Source organism: Cynocephalus volans, chromosome 1, assembly GCF_027409185.1.
Source record: "Cynocephalus volans isolate mCynVol1 chromosome 1, mCynVol1.pri, whole genome shotgun sequence".
In the NCBI taxonomy this organism is placed as follows: Eukaryota; Metazoa; Chordata; class Mammalia; order Dermoptera; family Cynocephalidae; genus Cynocephalus; species Cynocephalus volans.
Window position 1 is genome coordinate 268158761 of NC_084460.1, and position 10118 is coordinate 268168878.

Sequence of the window (10118 nt, forward strand, 5' to 3'; positions counted from 1 at the left end):
CGCAATAAAAGCCATATATGAGAAACCCACCACCAATATCCTGATATTGTTCCTAAGAACAGGAACTCCTCTTTCACATAGTATTAGGAGTACTAGCAAAAGCAATAGGCAAGAGAAAGAAATTAAGGGCATCCAGATTGGAAAAGACAGACTGTCCCTGCTTGCAGATGATATGATCTTATATAGAGAAAAAATCTGTAGTGGTTTTTTTTTTTCTTTTTTTTTTTAAATTTTATTTTGTCAATATACATTGTGGCTGATTATTGCTCCCCATCACCAAAACCTCCCTCCCTTCTCCCTCCCCCCTCCCCCCCAACAATGTTCTTTCTGTTTGATTGTCGTATCAACTTCAAATAATTGTGGTTGTTATATCTTCTCCCCCCCCCCCCGGTTTGTGTGTGTGTGTGTGTGTGTGTGTGAATTTATATATTAATTTTTAGCTCCCACCAATAAGTGAGAACATGTGGTATTTCTCTTTCTGTGCCTGACTTGTTTCACTTAATATAATGCTCTCAAGGTCCATCCATGTTGTTGCAAATGGCAGTATTTCATTCGTTTTTATAGCTGAGTAGTATTCCATTGTGTAGATGTACCACATTTTCCGTATCCACTCATCCGATGATGGGCATTTGGGCTGGTTCCAACTCTTGGCTATTGTAAAGAGTGCTGCGATAAACATTGGGAAACAGGTATACCTTCGACTTGATGATTTCCATTCCTCTGGGTATATTCCCAACAGTGGGATAGCTGGGTCGTATGGTAGATCTATCTGCAATTGTTTGAGGAACCTCCATACCATTTTCCATAGAGGCTGCACCATTTTGCAGTCCCACCAACAATGTATGAGAGTTCCTTTTTCTCCACAGCCTCGCCAGCATTTATCGTTCATAGTCTTTTGGATTTTAGCCATCCTAACTGGGGTTAGATGGTATCTCAATGTGGTTTTGATTTGCATTTCCCGGATGCTGAGTGATGTTGAGCATTTTTTCATATGTCTGTTGGCCATTTGGATATCTTCCTTAGAGAAATGCCTACTTAGCTCTTTTGCCCATTTTTTAATTGGGTTGCTTGTTTTCTTCTTGTACAGTTGTTTGAGTTCCTTATATATTCTGGAAATTAATCCTTTGTCAGATATATATTTTGCAAATATTTTCTCCCACTCTGTTGGTTGTCTTCTAACTCTTTTAATTGTTTCTTTTGCTGTGCAGAAGCTTTTTAGTTTGATATAATCCCATTTGTTTATTTTTCCTTTGGTTGCCCGTGCTTTTCGGGTCGTATTCATGAAGTCTGTGCCCAGTCCTATTTCCTGAAGTGTTTCTCCTATGTTTTCTTTAAGAAGTTTTATTGTTTCAGGGTGTATATTTAAATCCTTAATCCATTTTGAGTTGATTTTAGTATACGGCAAGAGGTATGGATCTAGTTTCATTCTCCTGCATATGGATATCCAGTTATCCCAGCACCATTTGCTGAAGAGGCAGTCCCTTCCCCAGTGAATAGGCTTGGTGCCTTTGTCAAAGATCAGATGGCAGTAAGTGTGTGGGTTGATTTCTGGATTCTCTATTCTATTCCATTGGTCAGTGTGTCTGTTTTTATGCCAGTACCATACTGTTTTGGTTATTATAGCTTTGTAGTATAGCTTAAAGTCAGGTAGTGTTATGCCTCCAGCTTTATTTTTTTTGCTCAGCATTGCTTTGGCTATGCGTGGTCTTTTATTGTTCCATATAAATGTCTGGATAGTTTCTTCCATTTCTGAGAAAAATGTCTTTGGAATTTTGATGGGGATTGCATTGAATTTGTATATCACTTTGGGTAGTATGGACATTTTCACTATGTTGATTCTTCCAATCCAAGAGCATGGGATATCTTTCCATCTTCTTGTATCCTCTCTAATTTCTCTCAGCAGTGGTTTGTAGTTCTCATTATAGAGATTTTTCACCTCCTTGGTTAACTCAATTCCTAAGTTTTTTTTTTTTTTGGTGGCTATTGTAAATGGGCAGGCTTTCTTGATTTCTCTTTCTGCATGTTCACTATTGGAGAAAAGAAATGCTACTGTTTTTTGTGTGTTGATTTTGTATCCTGCTACTGTGCTGAAATCATTTATCAATTCCAGCAGTTTTTTTGTAGAGGTTTTAGGCTGTTCGATATATAGGATCATGTCATCTGCAAACAGGGACAGTTTGACTTCATCTTTTCCAATCTGAATGCGCTTTATTTCCTTCTCTTCTCTGATTGCTCTGGCTAGTACTTCCAACACTATGTTGAATAGGAGTGGTGAGAGGGCATCCTTGTCTAGTTCCTGTTCTTAAAGGAAAAGCTTTCAGCTTTTCCCCATTCAGGATGATATTGGCTGTGGGTTTGGCATATATGGCTTTAATTATGTTGAGATACTTTCCCTCTATACCTAACTTATAGAGGGTCTTTGTCATGAATGAGTGCTGAACTTTTCAAATGCTTTTTCAGCATCTATAGAGATGATCATATGGTCCTTGTGTTTGATTTTATTAATATGGTGTATCACATTTATTGATTTGCGTATGTTGAACCAACCTTGCATCCCTGGGATGAATCCCACTTGATCGTGATGAATAATTTTACGTATGTGTTGCTGTATTCTGTTTGCTAGTAATTTAGTGAGGATTTTTGCATCTATATTCATCAAGGATATTGGCCTGTAGTTTTCTTTTTTGGTTATATCTTTACCTGGTTTTGGTATCAGGATGATGTTTGCTTCATAGAATGAGTTTGGGAGATTTGCGTCCGTTTCAATCTTTTGGAATAGTTTGTAAAGAATCGGTGTCAATTCCTCTTTGAATGTTTGGTAAAATTCTGCTGTGAATCCATCTGGTCCTGGGCTTTTCTTTGTTGGGAGCCTTCTGATAACAGCTTCAATCTCCTTTATTGTTATTGGTCTGTTCAAATTGTCTACGTCTTCACGGTTAAGTTTGGGGAGCTTGTGTGTGTCCAGAAATTTATCCATTTCCTCCAGATTTTCAAATTTGTTGGCGTATAGTTGTTTATAGTAGTCTCGAATGATTCCTTGTATTTCAGATGAATCAGTTGTAATATCGCCTTTTTCATTTCTAATTTTTGTTATTTGAGTCTTCTCTCTTCTTTTTTTTGTTAGCCATGCTAATGGTTTGTCAATTTTATTTATCTTTTCAAAAAACCAACTTTTTGATTCGTTGATCTTTTGAATTGATTTTTGGTTTTCAATTTCATTCAGTTCTGCTCTGATCTTAATGATTTCTTTCCGTCTGCTAACTTTAGGTTTGGATTGTTCTTGTTTTTCTAGTTCTTTAAGGTGAAGTGTTAGGTTGTTCACTTGCCATCTTTCTATTCTTTTGAAGTGAGCGTTTAATGCAATAAATTTTCCCCTCAATACTGCTTTTGCAGTATCCCACAGGTTTTGGTATGATGTATCATTGTTTTCATTAGTTTCAAGAAATTTTTTGATTTCCTGCTTGATTTCTTCTTGGACCCATATGTCATTAAGTAGAATGCTGTTTAATTTCCATGTGTTTGTATAGTTTCCAGAGTTTCGTTTGTTATTAATTTCTAGTTTTAATCCATTGTGGTCTGAGAAGATACATGGGATAATTCCAATTTTTTTGAATTTATTGAGACTTGATTTGTGACCTAATATGTGATCGATCCTGCAGAATGATCTATGTGCTGCTGAGAAGAATGAATATTCTGAGGTTGTTGGGTGGAATGTTCTGTAGATATCTGCCAATTCCAATTGGTCTAGAGTCTTGTTTAGATCTTGTGTTTCTCTACTGATTCTTTGCCTAGATGATCTGTCTAATATTGACAGTGGAGTGTTCAGGTCCCCTGCTATTATGGTATTAGTGTCTATTTCCTTCTTTAGGTCTAATAGAGTTTGTTTTATAAATCTGGCTGCTCCAACATTGGGTGCATACATATTTATGATTGTTATGTCTTCTTGATGGATCCGTCCTTTTATCATTAAGTAGTGTCCGTCATTGTCTCTTTTTATGGTTTTTAGTTTAAAGTCTATTTTGTCCGATATAAGAATAGCTACTCCAGCTCGTTTTTCTTTTCTGTTTGCATGGTAAATCTTTTTCCATCCTTTCACTCTTAGTCTGTGTGAATCTTTATGGGTGAGGTGGGTCTCTTGTAGGCAGCATATAGTTGGGTCCTGCTTTTTGATCCAGTCAGCCAGTCTGTCTTTAATTGGGGAATTTAAGCCTTTTACATTAAGAGTTGTTATTGAAAGGTGTTGATTTATTCCTAGCATTTTATTGGTTGTTTGGTTGTCTTAGGTGTCTTTTGTTCCTTGCTTTCTGATTTACTGTTTGTTTTCTGTGTTTGTTGGTTCCTTAGGTTGTAGATAGTGTTTTTGTTAGCTTGTTTTCTCTTCATGAATGCCATTTTTATTATACTAGCGGGTTTAGATTTTTCTTGGGTTTTTATGGCAGTGGTAGTTATTTTTCAGGAACCAAACCCAGTACTCCCTTGAGGATTTCTTGTAAGGGTGGTCTTGTGGTAGTGAACTCCCGCAGTTTTTGTTTGTTGAGAAATATACTATTTGCCCCTCATTTCGGAAGGATAGCCTTGCAGGGTAGAGTATTCTTGGCTGGCAATCTTTGTCTTTTTGTATTTTGAAAATATCATCCCATTCCTTTCTAGCTTTTAGGGTTTGTGATGAAAAGTCTGATGTTAACCTGATTGGGGCTCCCTTATAGATGATTTGACGCTTCTCTCTTGCAGCTTTTAAGATTCTCTCTTTATCTCTGAGTTTTGCCAATTTGACTATGACATGTCTTGGAGAAGGTCTTTTTGGGTTGAATACGTTTGGAGATCGTTGTGCTTCCTGGATCTGAAGATCTGTGATTTTTCCTATACCTGGGAAGTTTTCTGCCACTATTTTGTTGAATATGTTTTCAATGGAATCTCCATTTTCCTCCCCTTCTGGAATACCCCTGACTCGGATATTTGATCGCTTATGGTTGTCTGATATCTCTCTCAGATTTTCTTCCATGTCCTTGATTCTTTTTTCTTTCTTTTTGTCTGCTTGTGTTATTTCAAACAGCCCATCTTCAAGTTCAGAGGTTCTCTCTTCAACTTCGACAAGCCTGCTGGTTAAACTCTCTGTTGTGTTTTTTATTTCGTTGAATAACTTCTTCAGTTCAGCAAGTTCTGCTACATTTTTTTTCAGGACATTGATTTCCTTGTACATTTCCTCTTTCAGATCCTGTATACTTTTCCTCATTTCATCATGATGTCTAGCTGAGTTTTCTTGTATCTCATTCAGTTTCCTTAGAATTATCACTCGAAATTCCTTGTCAGTCATTTCAAGGGCTTCTTGTTCTATAGGATCTAGAGTTTGAGATTTATTAACTTTTGGTGGTGTACTTTCTTGATTTTTTGTATTTCTGGTATCTTTTTTGGTGTTTATTCATTGTGGCAGGGGGTTTCACAGTTCACCGGTTTGAGACTAATGACTAACTAGGATGTTGCTGTGGTTGCCAATTTCGTATGGCTCCCTCCGTGATTGCTCAGTTGGCCTCTAGTGCCTTGTGTGTGTGGTTGCCTCGGGTCTTGGGCTTCTCCGGGGATCCACCTTTCTGGTCAGCTTGGACTCTGCTGGGCTGGTGGATCACGTACCACAGGGTGTGTGATCTCTGTTGAGCTTTCACTTCCTGTGCAGGACTTCTCCCTGTTCCGTGTGCTCTGGCCCAGGCTGTTAGATCGTGCAGTGGCGACCCCACCGGGTGTGTGGTTTCTGTCGAGTCTCCGCCTCCCTGGCCGCACGTCTCCCCACTCTGTGTGCACTGTGCTGGGCTGGGGCGTGTCTTCTGCACCCCTCGTCTATCAGCTGGGCCTTCAAGACCCTGCTCGGCACCGCCTCGCCCAGGAAGTCTACCAGGTTTCTGCTGGGCACAGACGACCGGTCTCTCTGGGTGCCTTTGTAGCACTATGTAGATCTTTCTCGGGTCTTGTTCACCTTTGTATCTCCCCAGTATAAACCGAGTCTAGCGCCCACCTGCAGCCTGGTCTCCGGCAGGTTCAAGCGGACCTGGGAACTCTCCTACCACACTATTCCCAACCAGAAATTCGTTAGGCTTTTTTCCAAACTGGTGGCCGCAGAGATGGTATCTGCCTCCCAGTAACAGGGAGTTTACCTGGGGCCGGAGTCCAGGGTATGGTGGAGTGACAGTCGGCCCGCCCGTACTTCCTTGCCCTCCCAACACTGGCCCGGGACACCCCCCGCCACCAGCCCCACCAGAGAACCGCGGAGGGAGTGGGAGCGGAGGCCGGTCTGCAGGCTCCGGAAAGCCCGGCGCCAGGCCAAGCAAGTGGGAGGGCTCAGTGATGGCCGAGCAGGGCGGAGCTGCCCGCACCTGGGAAAATGGAGGCAGCACCGGGCGGTGAGAGGCCTGGTGGTGCAGGCGGGAGCCGCGTGGGCATCCAACCCCTGAACAGAGCTGTGCCAGGGATCACTCACAGTGCTGTGCCAGGTCGGGTGCTCGCTCTCTGTCTCTGGTTTGCCGCCTTTCCCAGTTCTCGGCTGCTGCCGCCTCGGGCTGTTCAGTCGCGGCGCGGCTTGGGCGCTCCCAGGAATCTTCTTTAATGCAGGCCTGAAACCTCGAATCCTGAATAGGGCAGCTGGCCGCCTTCAGCACGGCCCCGGCCTCCGGGATCCTGGCTGCATCCACAGCAGCCCTGGCGCCGTGTTCCCTGTTTCGAGACTCGCTTTTGCAGCTAAGAAACAGTTCTTTTCCTGCTCCACACTTCAAAGCTGTTGCCTGTAAATGAGGCAGCCTCTCCTGCCGGGGGCAAAGTGGCGGTCACGCCCCATGACCGGTCAGCAGCAGCAGTCCTCCCTTAAGAGATGGCGAGAGGAAGGTCCACAAGTTTCCCGGCTGCCTGAGGCCCAGTGGCCACCTTTTCCACCTCAGCTACTCCGCGCCAGCCGCCGCAGCCGCCGCCATCTTGAAAAGCCCTGTAGTGTTTTTATACTCTAAAAAGAACTAGCAGAAAAAGAAATCAAGAGCAAGCCCATTTACAATAGTCATCAAAAAAAATAGAAATAAAAATACCTAGGAATACATTTAACCTAGGATGTGAAAGATCTCTACAATGAGAACTACAAATCACTGCTCAAGAAAATTAAAGAGGATAAAAAAAGATGAAAAGACACTTCATGTTCTTGGATTGGAATAACTAATGTGAAAATGTCAATACTACCCAAAGCGATCTACAGATTCAGTGCAATCCCAATGAAAATACCAATGATGTTCTTCACAGAAACGGAAAAAACAACCCTAACATTCATATGGAACAACAAAAGACCCCAAAGAGCCAAAGAAATTCTGAGCAAAAAATAAATAAAGCCAGAGGTATTACACTACCTGACTTCAAATTATACTACAAAGCCATAGTAACCAAAACAACATGATACTGGCATAAAAACAGACTCTTGTACCAATGGAACAGAATAGAGAACCCAGAAATCAGCAATATACCAAATTCAACTCAAAATGGATTAAAAACATATATAAGTCCTGAAACTATAAAACTATTTAAAGAAAACCTACTGGAAACACATCACGAAGTAGGACTGAGCAAAGACTTTATGAATAAGATTCCAAAAGCACAGACAAGAGAACAAAAAATAAATGTAATTAACCAAACTAAAAAGCTTCTGCACAGCAAAATAAACAGTTGACAGAGCAAAAAGACAACCTAAAGAATAGAAGAAAATATTCTCAAACTGTGCATCCAAGAAGGGATAAATATATATAGAATGTAGAAGGAACTCAAACAAGTTAACAGTAAAAAAAAAAAGTAACCCAATTAAAAAATGGGCAAAGTAGTTGAATAAACATTTCTCAAAGGGAGATATACAAATGGCCAAGAGACAGGTGAAAAAATGCTCAACATCACTCAGCATCAGGGAAATATAAATCAAAACCACATTGAGATATTATCTCAGGCCAGTTAGACTGGTCATTATGAAAAAGACAAAGAGTAATATCCTAGCGAGGTTGGGGAGAAAGGGGAACCTCCTACACTGGTGGTGGGACTGTAAATTAATGCAGCCTTTATGGAAAACAGTATGGAAGTTCTCAAACAACTACAGATAGAAATGCCATACAATCCAGCAGTCCCACTGCTGGGTGTATACCCAAAGGAATGGAAATCATCATGTTAAAGGGATACCTGCATTCCCTTGTTTATCACAGCTCTATTTACAATAGCTAAGAGTTGGAACCAACCTACGTGTTCATTGACAGATGACTGGATAAGGAATATGTGGTACATATACACAATGGAATAGTACTCTGCCCTAAAAAGGAATGAAATTCTGCCATTCACAGCAACATGGATGAGGTTAAAGAAAATTACGTTAAGTGAAGTAAGCCTGGCATAGAAAAAGAAACACCACGTGCTCCTCACTAACAAGTGGAAGCTGAAAAAAAAAAAGGAAGATAGAACAGTCACAAAAATTTGTTGACCTTTCAAAAGGAGAGAACAGAACTGAGGCCACCAGAGGTGGGAAAAGAGGAGGAGAAGGGGGAGTTAGTGAGAAATCGGTAAAGGGCCACAAAAAATGATTACATTGTGTAATGATAAACATAGTAATTAAGAAAAAGTTTTAAAGTGTTACCTATTATATAACTATTAAAATTTTGATGTAATATGAAAAAATAAAGTCTTGTGAGTCATACTTATGGCCATACTTACGGCCACGTACCCCTGAAATTCTAGATCTCATCATTTTAATTCCAAAATATTGATAATTATTGATTGACCGTATTACTCAAAAGCAGCTAATAAATCAAGTGAAAATAGATGTCAAAACAAGTATCTAAAAAACTAAAAACACAGTGCCAGATATATTTCCTTCGAATGCTAACACATTAACATTGAGAAATATCATGCATTTTTTGATTCTTACTATGGACAATGTAAGGAAAAACTGAGATGTGTGATAATACAGCAGACACAGAGGTAGGGATTACACAAAGGTGTTTTTGTTTTTGTTTTTAAATTTCCATAGTATTGCTGTAAGAAAAATGTTTCTTGATACATAACAAATAAAGATATCTCAGATATTAATAAACTTGAATTTGGATTAGAGCAATTGAACATCAGTAAAGCTGCTTTCTTAGAACAAGAAATGTCTCCTAGTCTCAAAATTTTCTTTTCTTCTCACTTAAGTAAAAGGAAAGAATTTAAAAAGAGAAAATGCTAACTTTTATTTATTTTTTAAATTTAATTTTTGAACTGAAATGTAATGGATTATACATATTTATGGGGTACAGAGTTGACTATCATTATCTGTGTGCAGTATGTGATGATCAAATCAATATAATTAGCATGTTCATAATTACGAATCTTTGTGTCCCTTGCTCAGTTACTCTCTAACCCCCCTGCCCCCACCTCTGCCTTTTCCACCTCTGGTAATTATTGGTCTGTTCTCTCCTTCTGAAAGTTCATCTTTTTTTTATTGTGGTCTGCCTGCCGGCCTGCCTTCCTTCCGTCCTTCTTTCCCTCCTTCCCTCCCTCTCACTTATGAATGAGGACATGTGGTATTTCTCTTTCTGTGCCTGGCTTATTTCACTTAATATAATTTCCTTCAAGCTCATCCATATTGCTGTGAATGGCAGAGTTTCATTATTTTTTCTGGCTGAGTAGAATTCCATTGTGGATATATACCACATTTTCCTTATCTAGTTGTCCAAAGTTATGGAACACTTCATGAATTTGTGTGTCATCCTCATGCAGGGGCCATGCTAATCTCTGTATCATTCCAATTTTAGTACTTGTGCTGCTGAAGCGAGCATGAAAATGCTAACTTTTAAACAAAATTTTTTTGTAATTTCCTTTTCCTTCCTGATTAAAGAATTTTTCTCTTCTGTAGAATGTGGAAGTCTTAACCTGTAATTAACTTCCCAGCCACTATGGAAAGTTCATAACAGATGAAAGCGAAGTAGTTTTCTTTCATGTTTCAACTTAACTTTAATTACTGTATTCTATGCGTGTATGTGATTACATGTTGCCTTGTGGTACATAACACAAGGTCTAGGACAACAAATATAGTTTTAATCTTGTTACATCCCTGCTCATAAACTCTAATTTTACACAGA

At 39.6% G+C, this 10118-nt stretch overlaps 1 non-coding gene across 1 annotated transcript; it reads right to left on the bottom strand.

Moving 5' to 3' along the window:
• Positions 1 to 9711: 9711 nt before the first annotated feature.
• LOC134365257 (U6 spliceosomal RNA) lies at positions 9712 to 9815 on the bottom strand. The gene has a single exon (XR_010021975.1). It is a non-coding gene; the product is annotated as a U6 spliceosomal RNA (small nuclear RNA).
• Between the last annotated feature and the right edge of the window lie 303 nt (positions 9816 to 10118).